This window comes from Oculina patagonica, chromosome 4 (genome assembly GCF_052425735.1).
Source record: "Oculina patagonica isolate OP01 chromosome 4, crgOcupat, whole genome shotgun sequence".
Classification (NCBI taxonomy): domain Eukaryota; kingdom Metazoa; phylum Cnidaria; class Anthozoa; order Scleractinia; family Oculinidae; genus Oculina; species Oculina patagonica.
In genome coordinates this window covers 59,517,192-59,526,736 of record NC_135761.1, presented here as the reverse complement: position 1 = coordinate 59,526,736, position 9,545 = coordinate 59,517,192, and the positions used below count along the sequence as shown (strand labels likewise).

Below are 9,545 nucleotides of genomic sequence, written 5' to 3'. Positions count from 1 at the left end.
TTTGGTTTTACTTTTGAGTGGCGCAGATGTTTTAAAAAACCAATCACTAAACGTAGTAATGCCAAACCAATTCAAACGCAAATTACTTTTGACACTCTAACCGCTCTATTTGCAATGCACATTTACAAATAAAAAAGGTTAAAAGTTGTTCTCGAACTGTAAAGACCCATCAGGCTGATATTGATCAAGACACCCGTGGAATCCCTTGACGGGACATGAACTAAACACCCCTGTCTCGTACGGATCCCATCCAGACTGTTTACCAGTCGATAACCAGTGTTCGGCGTGTTTGTAAACCTCTTTACCGTAGCGATTTCTTACATAGAGCCCCGGATTGAAAGGCACGTTGAGCCAGCTGCCGCTGAAAAAGACCTTTGTTGGAGGGTGCTCATTAGTGAGGGTCCTTCTGGAGCTCATCCTATGCTGGCCGTACATCTGTATGGACCATCCGTTAGCGAGAAGCTCGATCTTTCCACCGGCTTTATGGCCTTCTACACAGCACCATGGTTGCTCTAATAACGAAATGAAAATGATCAGTCATTTAAATACGACATTGTCTTAAAGTAAATGGTTTGTTGGTCAATCGTTGAATAGGACACTTCAACAGAAATTTTATCTTAAAAAAACTAGGCATTTTTCTTGTGTTCCTAATAGTTCAGACTAAAATCGAGCTTTAGTCAAGATAGACTTATCAGAAGACTCTCATCCTTAAGGAGATACGTCACGGACAACGTGACGTCATCTTGAAAAAACTGGCAGGTTTTTTCAAGTTGTCATTCGTAATCTATCTTAATCTTCGTCAGTCGAAATCATCCTTGGTTATTGATTTTCGAGTTTTTATTACTCCTTAGTTTTTTTTTCTACGTTAGAAAACTATTATTTTGAGGTTTCCTCAATTTGAAAGTATAATCAGAAAAATGACTTAAAATATCGTGACATTGCTCATTTAAATTAATACAAGGAGTGAGCACTAGACGTCGGTTTTAACTAATTTGGGCTTTTTTGTTTATTTATCTGTTTATTTTTGTTCATTTTTAACGTCATATTTGCGTCGTAATAGACTGTTCACAGCCCTCCATTTTCTCGTATTTTTTTTTCGATCGTAGAAACCTGTGATAGGGGGCGGCTGAATTGGACGCTAGTTTTTTTTTCCTTAGAATAAAGTTTGGATATAAAGTAAACACCAGTTCTTGGGCATGTACCATTCTTCAGTGGTGTGCCTTGATATATCAAGAAAATGAACGAGTTTTGTACTCGGCATTTTACACTAATGAAATTCGCTCGTTACGCTTTGGGGTTTATGATTTCATTTTTCGTACTTACGCACGAGTTAGAAACAGATATGAAGAATATACACCACAAGGCTGATATATACTTACGGATGTCATGAACCACATATCCTTGTCTGTTAAATACGTCTTTTATCTTGACCAGCTTTGGGAAATCCGCAGTTAGAAATGTTATATCAGCATCTCTCTCCCAAGGCAGCACCTTGTTCAGTTTAACAGCACCTAATAATGTTCCTTCCTGTAACTCACAAGTTATGTTATTCCTGGTGCATTGCTCCAACACAAATTTGATCGCATCTGCAATGTTCTCCAAACAACACGGTGGAACTACGAGTCCAGACTTCAAAGGACATTTCTCTCCGTTACGATGTTTAATACCCCTTCGGCAGCCAAACCATCGAGTTTTTCCATCGGGTTCAACGATCTTTTTAATGTTGTGCTTGTTTGCAAAGTTTGCAAGTTCGTCGTCGCGAACTGGAGGAGTCTGAATTTGAAACATTACATCCGGGCAAGTGACTACTGCAGTTCCACCATGATCAAGTCCCAGATGTAATCTCGAATATCGATCTTTTACTCTCAAAAATAATTCTCGGAAAAGACCATGTTCTCCACTTAAATGAAAACCAATATCTCGTAACACGGATGTTTTTGCTAGAAATGGACCAGGAAGGTCGTCACAAACTAAACATTCGGCGAAAGAATGATAATAACCCGATTTATAAGACAAAGTGTAGTTTTTGAGTTGCGTTTGAAGGCAGCCATGTGACCAGTGACCGGTTAGATTTCTATAACCGCCACCCGCAAAAAATGTATTATTACGGGTCGACAGAACTCTTACGAGCCTTTCGAGGTTAATATCGTTTGTGAAATCTGTTAAACTAGGCGCAATCAAAGTGTATTCTGTTTTTATTCGATCTATTATTCTTTGAAGCAAGTCTCCCTTGTTGAACGCGTGATTTTTGAGAGAATGAATAGAAACTTTGTTGTGTAAATTTAAGGTGATCTTATCCTTAATTGCATCAAGCTGTCGCTGATTCCAGTTTTTTTCCCATGAGAAAATGCGTCCTTATACCAGGAAATAAACGGTATACGCTTTCTACAAACGATAAAAATCTGCCAACACGACCTGTTGGGTTAAAAATAAGATTTTGATCACCTGTTACAACAACGTCGTCAAAAATTAATGTCACAAGGTCTTTTATGTCTTGTTTGACTGAACATTCTTCAGTTTCAAAACCCTTTCTGTGAAACGGATAGCCATGAATAGATCCCTTATATACCTCAGGGCAAACAACTTGGGATTGTTTCGCCTCGTCGTCGCTGAATCGTTTTCGCCTGTCTTCGTCCACGTTAGTGCTCGTAATAAACTCGATTTCTCGAAGAAGTTTTCGTAGATTGTCGTAATGCCCGTCGATAATTCTCGCCATGTCGACATCACGGTCTACTGACATTCTAACATAGGTCAGGTCTTTGGTCAATCTTCGAAGTCGTTGAATCGTTTTCTGGTGTGCTACGCAGAGAGGTTTGTTGAGAACTTTCTTTAAAAAGCGCTATTTGTGCCTCGTTTTGTAAAATACTTCGCGATGTGTGATAAATGTTGATGCACAAATACATCATAACTAACACCATGAGAATTGTCTTGAGCTTTCGTTGAATTCCCAACATCGCAATCATTCGGCGCAGTGATCTATCCTGCCGCTTTCTACCAGCTAACAAAGCCCTGTCTTTCCTCTGAAAATCACCATAACTTGAAAACAACATTTCACTGCAGGTAAATGATTCTTGGATCCTCTTGTTTGCAAAAAAGCGTTTAAGGAATCTTTGATTGCCGCATATGGCGCCGTAAAATGACTTCCGATACAACCTCTGCAACCGCTGTAGCCTTTGCCTGAGCCGCATAGATTGCTGTCATTTTGCACCTGTTTACTGAATTGTTTGACTTTTCTGCGTTGACCAAAGAATTTGAAATTAAACATGAAGTTGCAAATTGAGCTTAATTTGTCGAATCGCGGAAAGATAAAGTTTCTTACTATGTTCCATGCCTGTGTAACTTGTGACATTCTCTTGCACGTCGATTGCAAAAATTAGCCCCGAGAAGATTCAGGAGGAGAGAACATTATTTCTCACTTTCCCCTTTCCCATTCTTTTCACCAGTATTATCCAATTATCATGTCGAAATATTGTACATTTTGTTCATTACGAAAATTTTCCTTGCAGTGACAAATCACTTTTTACTGCTGATATTTGCAAATTGTATTTCCCAGGCGTCAAGAGGTGTTATATACTTGTACTAAGAGCGTGGCTTAAAGACCGCAATTGCAGAGTTTATTTTTGAAAGAAAAAAATATTTAATGAAGATGATTTTTTGTCACCAATAGGACTCGCATATGAAAGTGACGGGGATGCTCGTCGTCTCGCCTAGGGGTGTAAATTTCGGATTTTTGGTCTCGCTTAGGGTGTTCCGGGCAAAACGCCAATATTTTAAGCCATAATGGTCTCGTTTAGGGTTACAAACGAAGAAATATACAAATATAAATTCTATTCTTAGCTTTTGCAAGAGAAAGTAAGGGGACCTTTATTTACACTTGTAGTACTACAACAACAACACGCTTTATTAATACTTATCATTTTGACACAAATTAGGTAAATTTTCTCAGTGTAACCAAAAAGCTAATCGAGCTGAGTACAAATTGACAGCGTTGGCCTGCAATCACTGACCGATGATTTACACAGCGTGAAACAACTGGAGGAGATCTGTGTGTGTTCGCAGTCTAACTGACTCAATCCAACCTCTAGCTTGTTTTAAGCCCAGAATCTGATGTGAACTCACTTCCTGCTGGACAGCATCACGAAAAACAAAATTATTAAAACAAGCCTTGGATACGAGAAAGTTCAACATGGCGACAAAAACATTAAGAGTAAAAAAAGTTGAGTTTATCCCTTATCCTACATTTTTTTATTTTGGAATTTTGTCGAACATATCCCCGGAATCAGAAGTTGAAAAAATAGCCAAAACACCAACACGTACATTTTGTAGCTTTTTAACTTGAAACATATTCGAACGAATCAGAGACGAAGAGACCCCCTCTTCAAACTATAAACAGTTATAGTAACGTACAAAACCAAACTGCTTTGATCACAACTCATTTATCAGTGGCTACTATGCTTAATACAGTAAGGTCCTTTAAAAGTGAAGACAACATGTTTTTTGGTCATTTCCTGACAAGAAAGATTAATTAGTTGATTTAATGTACACCACTAACAAAATGAGGGAAACTGAAATAAAGTTACAATATCACAAAAGGCCGAAAGATTTCACGGCGCAAGTCTGGTGGTTCTGACCAAACCGACAGCACTACGATTCGTTTCGGCTTAAAATCAGTTTAAATACTCAGCAGCTGTCACATGGAACAACATCTCTGAAAAATTAAGAACTTTTACTTCTCTTTCACTCTTCTGTAAAGGCGTCCGCGAACTTAAGGTGGCTCGATCGGATTTTGAGTGACGATACCTTTCAACTTTGAGCAACTTGTATGCCACGGTAACCAATACGACTGAAAATCGATCAGTACAGCTGTACTAAAGAAAGATGAAAGTTTCAAATGAGATAGGTTTCAATTTTTGAAGTGCTAAAATACAACAAAAACAAGGCAGTCTTAAAACATTATTGAGAAAACGTTCACAAGGCTCGATCAAATAACATTTTGGCTTTAAGTGAATCTTATACTATCTAAGTACCTCGGGCGAAAATCTCAGAGAAATAGTTTTATTTGGTTTTCGAGAAACATCGGCTTGAATATGAACTGGTATGAAGTGTTATTTGGCTCTTTTGTCGAAAAAGGGCCTTCGGTTACCAAAATGATCGCAAAACAAAAAGCGCTGGATAGAATTTTTTGGATGGTGATTCTATTATTCTCCAACGTAGCCGGAGTACAATATAAATCAAATTAGTATATACACACTCAGTGATCTTGGTGTTTCAAGCAATCTGATTGGTTCGCTATCTCGGGCTAATTAACAATTATTCCTTGAAATCGAGGTGAATAGTGGTAGAATATTCTGCCGCTATTCACCGAGATTTCAAAGAATAATTGTTTTAGTATATACACACGAAGTGATCTCAACAACAAGCGATCTCAAAGTTTTCAGAAGGAAACCTTTTTAAGTCGATTTAATTGACCTCTCAATTCATGCGTGGAAAACGTACATACAAGCGGCACTAATCGACATGCGCGAAACAGTTTACAGAATCTTCAAACATGGCAAATCTAGTTAATCTTCGATAAAATCCTCGTCACAATCTAGCAAAATGGTCCTTTAACACCACTCAAACCTGCAATCTGAATCAAAAACCTGCTTGCAAAACATTTTGACCGTTGAATCAAAGCTTTTGAAGTTCACTTGAATTGAAAATTGAAAGAGCAGTTGGCGAAGGATCCACCTGAAAGTTTGGATTATACTGAATGTGTGCAGAACTGTGGTGAAAACTGGATGTTTTCTTGCACAAAGACGTTTTCCTGAATATTTGTGGAGGATCTTGGTTGAATAACACTTGATGTTGCTGCCGATAAATCTGCGGTATTCATTTCTGCCGATGCCGGGCGAAGAGCGACTTGACGGTAAGCAATTGTTTATCGTTTTAGTACTCGAGTTGTGTGGACATTGTGCTGCAAATTGCGAAATATGTCGTCTTCTCTTACTTTGAAAACCATCAGGCCAAATTTCTTAGCCTTTTTTTGTCTTTTCTGGTTCAGCATCTTCTTGTATTTTTAGTATTTGCGATTCAGAAACGCCGGCGAAACGCGAGTTTACGCCGGCCATTTTGTTTCCGTTTGGATCAAGCACTATTCACTCCGTAGGGAGTGAATAATGCTCATTAGTATATACACACTCAGTGATCTTGGTGTTTTAAGCAATCTGATTGGTTCGCTATCTCGGGCTAATGAGCATTATTCACTCCCTACGGAGTGAATAATGCTTGATCCATGCGTTTCGTGCATGTCGGTTGGTGCCGCTTGTATGTACATTTTCCACGCATGAATTGAAGCTAATTGAGAGGTCAATTAAATCGACTTTGAATGGTTTCCTTCTGAAAACTTTGAGATCGCTTGTTGTTGAGATCACTTCGTGTGTATATACTAAAACAATTATTCTTTGAAATCTCGGTGAATAGCGGCAGAATATTCACCTCGATTTCAAAGAAAAATTGTTAAATGTTAATCGAAGTTACAGTATCAAAGTAATTATTTTAAGCTAACGGTCTGCAGGCGATTATTGCAACAGCTAAGCAAATAACTAAAACAGTTTTAAAAGAGTTATAAAAGTTATTCTTCTACTTTCGCCCTATCTCGAGCTGAATCAAGGATGGAATCACCAGAAAGCTTATTAACTAAGCATGTTTTAACAGGGTGTGCTAGAAGTGACGTACTTGTTTCTTTGTTTTTGGTTTTGTTTTGTTTGTTTGTTTGTTTTTTTCTTTTCACTCCCTCTCTCTTTCGACAGAACTTATTATTTGTCCCTGGTCATTTAACGTGAATTACAAACATTATTGATCTAAAAGAAAACACTTTGCTCCGGCTTTAAGCTAACCCTAAAACAACAATTCGTACGCCCTGGCACTTGTTCGCAACAAATGATACTCGGGGTTGTACTCGGCGCGGCGCTCTGAATTGCTCTTCACGAGGGCAGTCCAAATAACGGTAGAAAAGCTTTGTCGAGACTTGATGACATCGTGGAAATTTGCAACTTAGCCACTACTCCAGTTAGTTTTATATTCTTTGTTTCCTAGAATACGTATCCATAAAAGCGCAGCTATCAGTAATTTTACTGAAGATCGTACGACAGTGGTATAGTAGATACCATACGACCATAATAGTACAATTACTGGCGTCAGTAATTTTACTGTGAGATTATATCATTCATAGTAAGATCACGAGCTACAGTAGTTTATTAAGTTAAATTCCAAAATCAGGCAATATTTCCTTAATACACCATCAGGAAGTGTAGGCTCCACGAGATATCCGCATGGTAAATTATTAACAGCTGAACCGGCAAAGCGCCTGGAATTGATCAGATCCGAGGTCAACTGTATTGTAACACCATGAATTCTCAGATAAACTCAGCGTTAAAACTTTGTTTAATCACAACAACTCGAATCTACAACTGAGCACATGGTATTGCACCATCAACGTGTCACGTGACTAAATAGTTCTCTAGGGGGTACCCTAAGGCGCTTGCCTAACATTACAGTATTGAGATCAGACGCCCTAAAGAAAACTCTCGGAGCTAAGCAAGTTTAATCGGGCACCTGACGGACATGCAAAAGGGGACTTAGGTGGACAAACGGGGGACCTTAGTAAGAGTAAATCGTAAGAGGTAAGCCGCACGATTCCTTAGTTTATAATGAACCATGTCCGGCCAATAGACGACCGAAATCGGACGTCCTAACACCCGCCGAAAAGTGCATGACAAAACACGTAGCATAGAACTAAAACATATCTATCATCTGTAAAAAGAGATTGGCTATTCAGAAACATTCCCCGTAAGTGTGCAACGAATTTTTAAAACTTAAAGAACAATCGCACAGCTTGTGATGGAGAGACTGCCACTAACGGATCTCCTTGCTTGTCTTGTTGCGTAGATGCGCGAAAGGATTGGTACGATCGAGGCGACCAAGCTTAAGCCAGCCCGGCTTATTGAAGGTGGACTTAAGTTTGGTAAGCAAGGCGTCTGTAATTTGCACTGCCAAACGGCGGAGGCCCTTGCATATCACTCCGGAGCACGCGGTAATATAAAACACTGTCCGCTCTGATTTGAAGCGGCTATAAATCACGAAATAACATCTTTTGCCATACAAAATGTAGTCTTACGCGGGGAAACGGACGCAAGTAGCACGGATAACCGCCAGTTTAGAGCCGACCTCAGACGTTAACAGGACTTGTTGAATTACCAAAGGAAGGCCCCAAGTTTTGGAAGGGTTCTTGTATCACCCTATAATAAACAGACCCTCGTCCCTGGGACACAGCAGGTACAAGAGACGTGGTTGCATCCTTCGGGCAAGAACACGAGGTGCAACGACAGGCGGGTCTAGGATCGAATTCCAGCAAGAAACCAAAAGACGGAGAAACCTAGAAAACACTTTTCACTTTGTGAATTCCCCATCCACAAAAATAAAAAACTCTGACAATGACAGAGAAGAGACATTGACGGTTCAACTGTAATTGGACGAACTGTACGTGATATGACTCCGTTTTCGCCCCAAATCACTAAAACTCCAGAGGCCATCCACTGAACAGCGGTATCGCTCATGAAAGCAAAGAACTGCGCGCACACAGCAGAGTTCTAGAACAGCTATAATGAACTAAAAAGCGCTCTCACGTTTGACAACTGTAATTATTATACCAGCCCTAAAGTGGTCCGGTTCACGCAAACAAGATGCTCTAATATACTTAACTCTGAGAGCGAGAAAACCGCATTCTCAAGAGCCAGGGGCCAACGAAGGGATGGGTTCCCTGTGACAAAAGGCACATAGGAACAGGCTCACCAAGCTATATATACACAAGAATTGTTTGCCTAAAAGGGCGCAAAGAAATAAAACGAAAACTAAAACAACAGGCCGAAATAAGACAGGGAACCCAACCCCTCGTTGACCCCAGACTTCGAACTAGTAGGTCCAGAATTGAGACACTGAGAAGGTCCCTCCAGGGTCAACGATGAGAAGGGAATAAAAGCCGGAAACAAAATTTAAAGGAAAAAAAACATGAAAAACAATATACAGAATATAAATTAATTCAACAGCAAAGAAAGTACACGCTCGGCAAAAGGCTTGCAACTGTATCCCAAACAACTATAAGAGTTCTAGGTCCTACAATACTAAAAAGATGTCTGGGAGATCCTACAGGTACAAATGTCCCAGCGGCCACATTTGCAACACGGTCCTCTCCTTCGAAGTAAAACCAGATATAACACGCTACAAAATGGTGTAATACAATCTCAAAAATAGAAACTACAGAAACCGCGGAACAAAAAACAAATAAGACACTAACGCAGCGTTAGCGCAACTGACCTTTCCCAAAGCGAAAATCTAGCGCTCGCGAAACGAAGTTGACAAAAGGGAACAAACATTCCCGCTATAAAGCAGTAACCTTCCACTGACAGGGCGAAAGCTTCAACATCCATAAAACAATGTATATAAAAACAAAAAATTCCTCTCTGCAAAACGGTATTTTCTCGCTGCCAAAGCAGAAACTACAGGCA

General features: G+C 39.6%; 1 protein-coding gene and 1 pseudogene across 4 annotated transcripts in view; both read right to left on the bottom strand.

Annotated features, from left to right (window-relative positions):
- The window catches only part of LOC144647742 (uncharacterized), a 55,317-nt gene that overhangs the window by 35,701 nt on the left and 10,071 nt on the right, over window positions 1-9,545 (bottom strand). The window lies entirely within an intron of this gene.
- LOC144647744 (uncharacterized) lies at window positions 139-2,954 on the bottom strand (annotated as a pseudogene). The gene is made up of 2 exons (XR_013569623.1): window positions 1,380-2,954; window positions 139-512 (listed from the first exon to the last, which is right to left on the bottom strand). The product of XR_013569623.1 is annotated as an uncharacterized LOC144647744 (transcript).